The sequence below is a fragment of the Crocodylus porosus genome, unplaced genomic scaffold, assembly GCF_001723895.1.
Source record: "Crocodylus porosus isolate Cpor-Errol unplaced genomic scaffold, CroPor_comp1, whole genome shotgun sequence".
In the NCBI taxonomy this organism is placed as follows: domain Eukaryota; kingdom Metazoa; phylum Chordata; order Crocodylia; family Crocodylidae; genus Crocodylus; species Crocodylus porosus.
In genome coordinates, this window is record NW_017728947.1 from 10653508 (window position 1) to 10664766 (window position 11259).

Consider the following 11259-nt stretch of genomic DNA (forward strand, 5'->3'; position numbering starts at 1 on the left):
GGCTGGGTTATGATGCTCGCCAGCTCCTTGAGTACCCTGGGGTGTAGATTGTCAGGGCCGGCTGACTTGAAGGTATCCATCTTCTCAAGGTGTTCCTTCACGAGGTCAGCATTTATGGAGGGTAGGGGATCTCCCTCACCTGGACCTCCCAGTCCCCTAGCAGGCAAGGGTGTCCCATGGGACTGATGACACAAAGCCGACACAAAGTACCCATTTATTGGCTGGCTTTTTCCTGGGCGTCAGTTGTCAGTTGTCCCATCTGGTTCAGCAGGGGTCCAACATTGCCCTTGCTTTTCCTCTGTTTCCCCACGTATCTGAAAAAAGACTTTTTATTGTCCTTGATGCTCAAAGCCAGTTGGAGTTCAGTTGCAGCCTTGGCTTGCCTGGTTTGCTCCCTGCAGGACTGGACCAGTGCAGAACAATCCTCCTTGGAGGTGAATTCCATCCTCCATCCTTTGTTGGCCTTACTTTTTAGCCTCAGGAGTTCTGCTAGGTCCCTGGAGAGCCAGAGGGGCTGCTGTGCCCTCTTGCTGCCTTTCCTCCAAGATGAAATAGACTTAGCTTGTGTATTGAGGATCGCTTCCTTGAGAAGCAACCACTCTTCTTGAATTCCCCTCTCCCTGGGGTCATGGTCCCTTAGGGCCTCACTGACAAGCCTCCTGAGCTTGTCAAAGTTGGCTTTCCTGAAGTCAAGGACTTCCGCGTTGCTGACTGACTTGCCAGTTTTATGGCAGATGTTGAAGGTGATCAGCTCACGGTCATTGTCACCCAGCTTCCCATCAATCACTAGGTCACTGATTAGGTCATCCATAGTAGCCAGTACCAGATCGAGCAGTGCTTTACCTCACATTGGCCCATAGACTTCTTGAGTCAGGTAGAGGTCATCCACGCACGATAGGAAGGTTTGCAACCACTCGGATTTTGCTGAGTGATCCTCCCACGAGATGTCCGGGTGATTGAAGTTGCTGATGACAACCATGGTCCTGGAGCATGCAGCCTCAGCCAGTTCCTGGGTGAACTCCTGGTCAAGCTCAGGACTTTGGGTTGGAGGTCTGCACAATGGTGGCAGCCTCCCTCCTTCAATCCTGAGTGAGATGCTGCTCCAGAAGTTGGGTGGGTATTTTCCTTCCCTTCCAGTCTCCAGCTGCAGCCCTGCCGGCCCTCCATGCTGTGAGTTTTGTCTCACTCCTTCACACAAATAAACATGGCATATATCAATCCCTGCAAGGGAAACTCAGATTTTTGCAAAACTATAGAGGCTATTAGGCACAAAGTTCTTTGGCAGCCATGGGTCTCAGAAGACCATGAAGATTATGCCTCTGGTGGGTTACCATGTACCACTATAGTAACACAATGCATACTCAGTTGGGTTTTTGCAAAACAATATGGGCTATCAGGAACAAACTAACATCTTTAAAAAGTCAAATGTGCCAACAAAACCTCACCCTGCTAAATATCAAGTCAAACACAGCTTCTGGAATAGCACTTTAGATAACTGCAGCAATGTAGCAGTGCTTACATGGGCTTATTATCACCTTCGAATTACTTCCAACCTCTGTTAAAGGTTAGTCAAATGTATAGTCTCTATATAGCCAGTGCTCTCTGCCATAATGTTCAATGATTGTCTATTAACCCTTAATTTGAATTGAAATTTGATTCAAACTGTGTGATGAAAATCAGTTGACAGGTTTAGAAAATTCTGAGCATTAGGGGTGTGTGAAATTTCATGGGACATTTCATTTTGACACTGTTTTCACTCATTTTGAGCTTGAAACAGCAAAACTGAAATGGAACCAAGGGCTTTGAAACAGACTTGAAACAAAACGAGGCTAATTGAAATGTTTCAAAAGTTTTGAAACATTTCAAGTTTCGAAACAGCCAGAAGCCAGGTGGTGGAAGACAGGGGAGAACTGGGCTGCGCTCCCAGTGGCTCCAGGCTCAGCCAGGTGAAGAGCAGAGCCCTGGCTCTGCCCACCTCCTGTGGCTGAGGTGGGAAGCCAATCACAGCGCAGGGGAAGGGAACTGAGCCTCAGCTCACTTCCCCTCCCCAGCACTGCAATTAGGCTGGAGAAGGGAACTGAGCCGGATCGTTCAGTTTCCCTTTCCAGCCCTATGATCAGGCTGGGGAGGGCAACTCAGCCCAGTTGGGCTGAGTTCCTTTCCCTAGCGTGAAGGTCATGCAAAACATCGAAACAGCTTCACTGGTTTGACGAAGCGTAACGGAACAGCCGTTTCAACTCTAAATGAAATTCAAAACAAAATGCTGTTTCATCCAAACCTAAAAACTGAAGTCAAAATGGAACAGTGCCATTTTGGACAACTCTACTACTGAGCATGTTTACAAATGGCCATACAGGCTTACTCAGCATAGACTCCAAAAGGATGCCAGATTGCACTCCCTGTGGAGCACAAGCCAGAGAGAGATGGAGTGCTCTGCAGCAGTGAAAGGATTCCAGATCATCAACTGTGATAAGTGAGGGCAGTCTTCTGCACCTATAATTCCCACACCAACAAGGTATGGCAGGTGAGTCAGGGGGAGTGTGCCATGGTACCAAAGAGAAAGGAGGCAGGCTGCTAGGGAGTGTCTGATAGCCCGAATAAATATAGCCTGTTACACGGGGTGGTGTCTGCCATGGATCAGAACAAAAGAGGAACAAAGTAATGGTAAAAGCAGGATTGAGGACTGAAGATTGAAGTCTGAGCCAGGACTGAAATCCAGAAAGTAAGCCAAGGTCAGGAATTGCTGATCTACATGGGAGTCAGGGAATTCTAAGAAGCTGAACAACGGACAGGCAGGAACCAGAGCAGGAAATAGAGAGGGCTCAGCAGGTTTGAGGACAGAAAATGGAAACAAGGCTTGTACTTACCAGGGCTGCTCAATTTCTGAAGAATAAAAATTGAGCAAATGTTTGCCAGTGGTCTGATTAACCCTTTCATGGAAAGGGCATCATCATAATGGAAGAGGTTTTATATAAGACATGGCTGCACAGGTACACTGGCTCTTTAACACTTGCTCATCACTTTGTCTATCTAACCAATGTCCAGATTAACCAAGTACCAATATAGAATACTGGATATAAATTATTTATGCCTCATACCATTCCATGTGTAGTCTGTCCTCCTCCCCCCCGCATATTCTTTGTCCAATTTGTTGGGCCAAATTTGTTGGAAGAAGTTAGTGCTACCTGGAGACTGCAGCAAGGGCCAGCATGTCCAACATTCTCAGCAATGGTGCCTGTTCAGTATTCTTCATGGAGAAAAAAATCTCCCTCTCTCTCTTTGTGCACCGTGTGGAAAAGTCTATTAAGGTTTTGCACAATCCATACAGAATTAGGTGGAGATATCCAAGACATGATGCAGTATGTACCATGTTGCTATGACTTTTACATTGCAGTTGGATGCAAACATGTTTTCAGGCAGAGCTCAAAATGGGCATAGGGAATTTAAAGCTATTTGATTCATGCAACTCAGGCCATGTGCAGATTTGCTCACCATTTTCTAAACCATGTTAAATGATTTGTATCACACAGTTCAAATCAAATTTCAATTCAAATTAAGAGTTAATAGACTATCATTAACCATCAGGGAGGTTTTTGTGCTTTTCTGCACTTCTGCAATAGAGATGGCAGGAGGCACTCGACACTGTCCCACCACTAACAACCAGGGCCGCAAAACTGTGCTCGCTTGCTAAACCTGGTGGTGGGCACAAGCAACAGCAGGCCTTAAGTACCTGCCATATATATATGTTAATTAATATAGTTTAAATTGCCTAGTTTCGACTATCCTAGTCTGCATTAACTGTAATCTTCATTCAATGAGGATTAGTTAATTTGGACTGGAGCCAATTTTAATTCAGACTATAGATGTCCATGTGTACATAGTGATGGCTGCAGTCTGGATTAAACCTAGAAAAATGTAACATCTATAAATGGCTTAAGTGACCAATATCACGATGTGTGAGTAGTTGGATAACATGCGACATTACTGAGAAGTTGGAAAAATGTTCTTTGCAAGCTTTTAGGTATAAGCACCCTTCTTCAAGCATAGGGAATCTCTGCTGTTGGTCCAATACAGCCCAGGGCCTATTTCTTTGAGTGCTGTCTGGGAAGGCTGGAGCTAGAGACTTCCAGATTTTTTTTCCTCCATTGAAAGAATAGAGAAAAGCAGAGATCAAATCATATTCCCAGGTAGCATTCTCAGTCCTCTTTGGGGCTGAAAAAAAGATTTGCCTCAAAAAGTCTTAGGCATCTCAGTTCACAAGGAAGTTGTGTGGGAGGCAATTCCCTAGCATGGATGTTTGCATCTGAAGGGTGGAAGAAATCAGACTGAGAAGAAAAAAAGAAAGAATGAGTTTTGTGTGAGCCTGTAGCCTGTTGGTAGTGGGAAGTTTTTTTTCAAGGATATCCAGTCAGGGGCCTCTTGCCCTGAGGGGAATAGATTTTGCTTCTGGTTAGAAGGCCTTATTATTGGACAGCAGATTTGAAGCTGGCATGAGGTTGCCCAGTCCCACCACTTATTTTGAGCACATGCTGCTGCTTTTAGGGGCAAAAGCCATTTTAGGAGAAAACTCCAAGGTTCATAACAGATATTATGAACGTCAGGAGACAGCTCATAGCATACTTCCTTGTGTTCCTAAAATTTAATAATTAACAAAACAAAATGTGTATAAACCTTCAAAGCAGTTTGCAGAATTCTCTTCCCTTCTCTTGTCATGATTTACCTCCTACAGAATTCAGATACAGACTAAATAGTTCAGATGAATCCCGAATCAGGGTGTATGGAAATTAGACCTGGCCGTTTTATTTTAGAAAAAGGGGCAGGGTTTATACAAAAAAACTGGGGCTCAGGTAAACATTGCATGTTCTCTGAAATTTCTTTGACTTTTGCTGACAAAGTCTGAAATGTAATTAAAAAAAATCAACAAGCCAGAAATTGTGGGAAATTTTTTCTTTCATGTTCAAATATTTTTACCTCATTGGAAAAAAGTAGGAAAACGTTCATAGTTTCATAAAATGAAATACAAAAATCTTGAGTTTCTTTTACTTTTTTTCCTGAAGATTTAGAAAATATTGATCCTGGAATAGACAGCAGGCTCCAACTTAGGCTTATATTGAGTTCCTGAGAAACCTTGTGTATGTCGACTGGAGGTGAATTTTCCCATAGGAAGTAATAGAGAAGTGAGAGATTGTGTTCCTTAGACCTCACATTTATGACACCAAAGGTACCAAAATAAATCCTTTTTCAACCAATACTTTATGATGTTACAAAAACATTGTAAACATATGCTGCTACCACAATGGTGACAGTGAGACAGAGCGAGCCTCCAGAATCCTGCTTGGGAACCCAAGCTGCGCGTAACTCCGTTTGACTCAGTTTGCGCATCTTGCAAGGCGTTCACATATATACAAGTATATACACGAATGTCACATATCTCGGGGTGTATTTTTCTGCTTGGGTGTTAATATTAATTCATGTAAATGCAAGACGCGGATAAGTCGAATAAGCGTAAAACAGGGGTCTGCTGTACAGCAGCTTCCTCCTATCTTACAGACTTGGTGGTTCTCAGCCATACTTTAAATCTCATAGAATGTAATTTCCTTGTCTCTTCATTTATCTCCAAAGTCTCAAGCTTGAACGAGGTTTGTATGCATGAGTACAGGAGGATCAGGCCTTAATTTGATCTGCTATTTTTCAGCTACTTTAATTGTAGCCAAGAGGGTTGCATTAAGTTGCATTAGGAAAGTCAAAAAGTACCACTTGTGAATACAGAGTGGCTCTTGCCTTTTTAATGGAAAAACACTCAATTTCTGGAAGAAATTGGTTGTGAGTTTAAGGAAGGTGTTGAAGGAGACAATCCTTTGCTTTTCTCTTTCTGGTATAATTAAGAGACTATTAGCCTCCAAAATATTGCAATCTGGGAACAATCTTGTTCCCAATTCCTGGAAATTGTGACAACAGGTCCATTGTTTCTGATAACTGTTTTTAAAGTGGGTTGTACCAGCTCAGTGCTGGGATGTTGGTTATGCTATCAGGGGTGGTATTTCAAATCAGTAAAGGGTACTTGCACACATCTAAAAGAAGGCATGTTTAATTTAAGGTTTCACACTTCTCCTTTGGTATGATATGTTTCACCTTATACTTTTTTTGTCCATTTCGCTAGAAAAAGGGAAGCTACATTACAGTGCAAACTATTTGAAAAATTAAGTAAAAAAACCCAGATCATTCTCAAAAACTATGAGCTCTGTACTAGCAAACTCCTGTCCCCACCATGTAATCACATTGGTGGGCTCTGGTTATGTACTGGGGTCACTGTGACACCCACTTCTGGATCATGATATGAGTCTATAAAAGAGTTCCTTCTAAAAGCTTAAAGAATTGAAATCTTTTTCAAAGAAACAGAAAAGATTTTTGGTGTTCTAATCTCATTGCAATTCAATAGGAGTGAGGTCCCTCATTCTCTTAGGCTCCGTGTGAAAAATCCTAGTCTTAAACACTAAATGTTTTTGGAAAATGGATTATAAACACTTTCAGCTGTAGACTTTTGGTAGTGGCTTTCCTTTGGTTGCAAGCAGTTCTCTGTTGCTGGTGAGAAAGTTAAAACCCATATTTCATCTTGAGGTTTGGAGAAGGTAAGGTTGTTTGAAGCTTCAAGGCTGTCACGTTAATCTGAGTAATTCCTACTTTGCAAAAATTGTCAGTGATGCATCAATCATTTCTTTTCCCTAATACAGTCCAGGAGAAAACGAGAAATTCCCATTTTTCTTATTCATGAAAAATATTGCTATTATTCTGAATTTTTTGTTAAAGATGAACAGCATGTCTCTTAATCAAAGATAAATGTTGTTGAATAGTAAAGGGTTACAGCAGAGACTGCTTGACCACTTAAAGGGACTTAACAAGGAACTCATACAGAAAGAATGGTGATTCTTGTTACTCTTGAAACAAGATAGCTGGGAGAGGGGCAAAATCCTTTGAAAAAAGTGACCAGCATGCTGTAACTGCTGTAAAAATTAACTCATGGAAGTTAAAACCTAGCTCAACTTAACTTGAAGGCTTTGACTTAGTAACCTACCAATATCCTTTTCCTTAATAGCAACTGGAAAGTATACAGTCATAGAGGGACATGTAGAAATTACGGCCCAATGAGATGGATAGTTCTAGCACAGTGAAGATCAGATGCTTTAAAGGAAGGCAGCCCTTGCCCTCCTTCCTGATAGTAAGTTCAAAATGCCTTCTCTTCATGACCTCAGCTGATCCACACATTACACACATTCTTGTCCCTTAATATTGGACTGGATGGAGAAAAACTATGAGATAACAGGATGGAAACAGGCATCAACTTTCTTTGCATTTGGATCTCCATAAAAAATGGAATAGCAGCACAAAAGCAAAGCAAATAGATGTTCATAACCTTTGTCACACCACAGATTCCCCAAAATTATGGCAGCAACAAAGGTGGTAAAAGAGTGAGTTACTTTGTTATGGTAAAAGTCTATTTGCTTGTGGCAGGAGAGCATGGGTAGCCAGAGCTGCCAGAACTCTCCAGCTGCCCTGGGAAGGTGCTCTAGAGGCTTAAGGGGAATTTCTGGGCAGATTTGAGTCCCTCAAACTCTTGGAGTGCCTACATAACTTTCTGCACTTACAGAAACTCACCCAGGAAATCTTGGGACCAGTTTCATTAACCAGAGAAATCAAGGGTTTCCTAGTTTTTGGACCCTCTCCCCCTCCAGGATCTCCTGGCTGTGACACCTTGAGTGCAGAATGCCAAGTGCCTCCATGCTTGGATCTGTCTCATCCCAACCCATGTGGAGTCATAGGCCAACAACGGTCCTAGTAAAGAGGTGTGGAGCAGCATGGGACATGTCCCAGAGTAGAGGGACAGGGTGCTAGAAATTCTCCGGCTCCCATGCACCCATCTCTTTAAGGAGAGGAAGCCCAGGCTTTCCCTGCTTAAGGAGAAGCACCAGGGAGGTCCTGGGGGGCACATCTCCTTGAGTGGGGAATACTCAGGGTTCCCTGATTAAGAAGATCTCCTGGGCAGATGCCAGGGGTGAATTTCTTTAAACAGAGATGACCTGGGAACTCCCTACTTAGAGACTCACCCCTGTGCTCTCCTTGGAGTGTTTTCTTAATCAGAGAAGCCCTGGCATTTCCTGCTTAAAGACATTCTTCAGGGAGGTGCAGTGGCTGGAGAATTCCTGCTTCCATGCCCACATTGACCTGTACCTCCATGTGAAGTGTGGGTCAATGTGGCCTGGGTCGCAGCATAGAGGCACAGAGTGTTGCGAATTCCCAGGCTCCCATGCCACTCAGCATCTCCATGCCAGGACCCACACTGACCCATGCTTCACCTGGAAGACTGGGTCCCAGCAAGGAGGCAGTGAAAGAAATCAGGAAACCAGTGGCAAAGGGAACAAGTCACCCTTGTCCTACATCTTATGCCTGCCCGATATGGGACCAAGAGTAGCACGTTTCACCCAATGAAGTGCATCCACTGTGTGGGACATGTTCCATCACAGCTGATCTGCTTCAGCTTCTAGCCACGGAGACCCAGCTAAAGCAGCAAGCTAGAATTACCAAGCCAGTAGCTCCATCATTCAGTACTTAACCTTTTATATTTATAGTGAGGTTCACAGAGAGTGAGAATTCACAGTGGTACTTTGAGTGGCTTCCAGATGTGGACAGGAGTACTGCTGGAGAAATTTGAGCTTTGCAAGTTTCTTTAGTTTTTTTTGCATGCCATCCTAATGCTTCAGAAGTTTTCAGTGCTCAGTATTAGAGCGTTACACCTAAAAACCGTTTACAAAATACTAGCCAGCTTCCCTTTAAAGACACTGAATTTCATGAGAAGAAATCGCTTGTGTTTTCACTGCTCGGTGGAAAGGGGTTCTGAACCTTTAAGATGAGAGGATGCCATTGCAAGCTTTACCTGGGAAGGTCCTTCTTTCTGCTTTCCTGTGTGTGGGAGTTCTCAGTATTTTATGTTTGTTAATTTTGTTAGACGCTACTCTGTTATGGTAGAAATGCCATTACCTGTTATTTACATGCTGTTTTGTGTGCTTGGTACCGTAATCCTTTCCCTGAGTAGTTGGTTAACCCCTTTTGTTGCCTGCTGACAGCTGTATTTTGACTTTCTGAGCAAAAAAAATGTTTATATAAATGCAAATATAAATCCTTATAAATTTCAAGCAGAAAAGCATTTCAGACTTTTTTAGAAGTTAACTAATGGAAGGCAGCATCTGTGCAATGCTAAGTATGAGTTTAATAGCATTTGAATCATAGAATCAATGAATCAATGAGTCGGAAGGGACCTAGACAGATCATCTAGTCCAACCCCCTTTGGGCTACGTATAAGTTTAATAACTTTTGGGCAAGTTTGTTCATGGACAACTGTAAGTGTTGCAATGGTCAAATACAACATAACTCTAATAAAATGCTTGAGAGTAATAGATTTCTGTGACATAAGAGGGATTTTTCAGGCACAAAAACCAGTGTTAATAGAAGTCCAGTAATAAACTGTCAGAGTGCCTTTGAAAATCAACCCCTTCATAATTTCTGGAGTGCATCTACTATAAGATGGGAAAGCTATGAGGTACAAATTCTTTCAGGGAAATTTGGAGACAGCTTGCACCCATGTCTAAATGCTGCCAAAGGGTACTTTGTGGGTTGGTATTACTGGGCATGCAGGATCTTCTTTAGTCTGTAGTAGAAAATAAATACATAGGCCTAGATCCCTGGCTCTTTCTGGGGCAACAGGTGTATTCTAAAACTCTCATCCTGGCTCCTATGTAACACAGTGCACCTAGAGATTTCTGGAGCAAAATGTGTGCTCCAGTCATGTACCCTCCTTCCGGCATACCTCTTAAACTGGCCACATGGGATGTGTCCAGATGAGCAGGGGAAGCTGGGGCCAGCAACTGTGCTGGCCCCAGCAGCTTCACCTGGGGCCCTGGGGTCTTCAGGGAGCTGCAGCCATGGCAGGAAGCCTGAAGGAGCCTCATTGGCTAGAGCCATATGGTTTTGGGCAGTGTGCGCTGTTGCCACTTGTGCTGCCCCACTTTTTTCAGTGTGGGTTTTTTGACCCTGGGATCTCCTGGGATCAAAAAAACCCTTTTAATGCAAGGTAGCAGGGTGGGGAATGCCTGCATGTGCGGTGTGTGGCACCACAGATGTGTTTATGGTGCCACATACCTCATGTCTGTGCTCATCTGGATGTGGCCACGAGGGACTGCATACTGAATGATCTGTATTACTTCTTTGCCAGTTGGGGATTTTCTCATGGCAGAGGGATCTTGAACTGCCTTTTTTTCAGGTGGTTTCCCAGACTGCTTCATCACAAGATAAACTCATATGAAATCAAGCAAGAGGCAAGGATGTGGCCCACATTTTTGCAAACTCAACTTTGGAACTGTTTGTGATAACACACACATTCACAACATAAGTCTGAGTGTTGTGATGCCAGAAAATATTTAAGAGGATACCTCCTCATTCCTCATCCCAGTTCACTACCTTGGCTGTTGAGGGCAGTGATGTTTGATGATGAGTCTACCTAGATGATGAAAAAGAAGTTGTCCACTTTAGCTCAAGAGTCAGGAGATATTGGAGAGAACAGAATAAATAGGATGAACAGTTCTGATATTTGACCCTGCACATGCAAAGCAAATAGGGGCATAAAACTTTGCTTTTTGACACTCCTCGGTATTGCACATTGGTACTGATTGCAGCTTAATCCAGTGAGAGGACCACATCTCCTTTTTTTCATGCAGAGAGTGTGGACGATTCTTAGCAGGGCATGAGTAGAAAGCACAGAGGACAGCTGCAGTCACAAATAGCTCTTAATGTAGAAGGAATTGTCAGTATACTGGCTGGTTAGCTCTATGTGCTGGCTGGTTAGCTCTGTTGGTTAGAGTGTGGTGCTAATATCACCAAGGTTGTGGGTTCAATCCCCCTATGGGCCACACTTGGAATATTTTGGCCCCCCTCGGGCCCCGGGAGAGGCACACCTGGGCCACGGGTTAGTGAAGATATAGTTAGGGAGCTTCTGGAGGGGTTGGACTTATTCAAGTCAGCTGGCCCGGATGATCTCCACCCTAGAGTTCTAAGGCAACTGGCCGAGGTTATTGCAAGTCCCCTGGCACAACTTTACAAGCACTTGTGGTGCTCTGGTGAGGTACTGGAGGACTAGAAGAGGGCCAATGTGGTCCCCATCTTCAAAAAAGGCAGGAAGGAGGACCCAGGAAACTATAGGCCGGTTAGTCT

General features: G+C 43.6%; 1 non-coding gene across 1 annotated transcript; it reads left to right on the forward strand.

The window, feature by feature from the left end:
• The first annotated feature begins 10884 nt into the window (after positions 1–10884).
• On the forward strand, positions 10885–10958 carry TRNAI-AAU. Its single transcript has one exon. It is a non-coding gene; the product is annotated as a tRNA-Ile (tRNA).
• Positions 10959–11259: the final 301 nt, after the last annotated feature.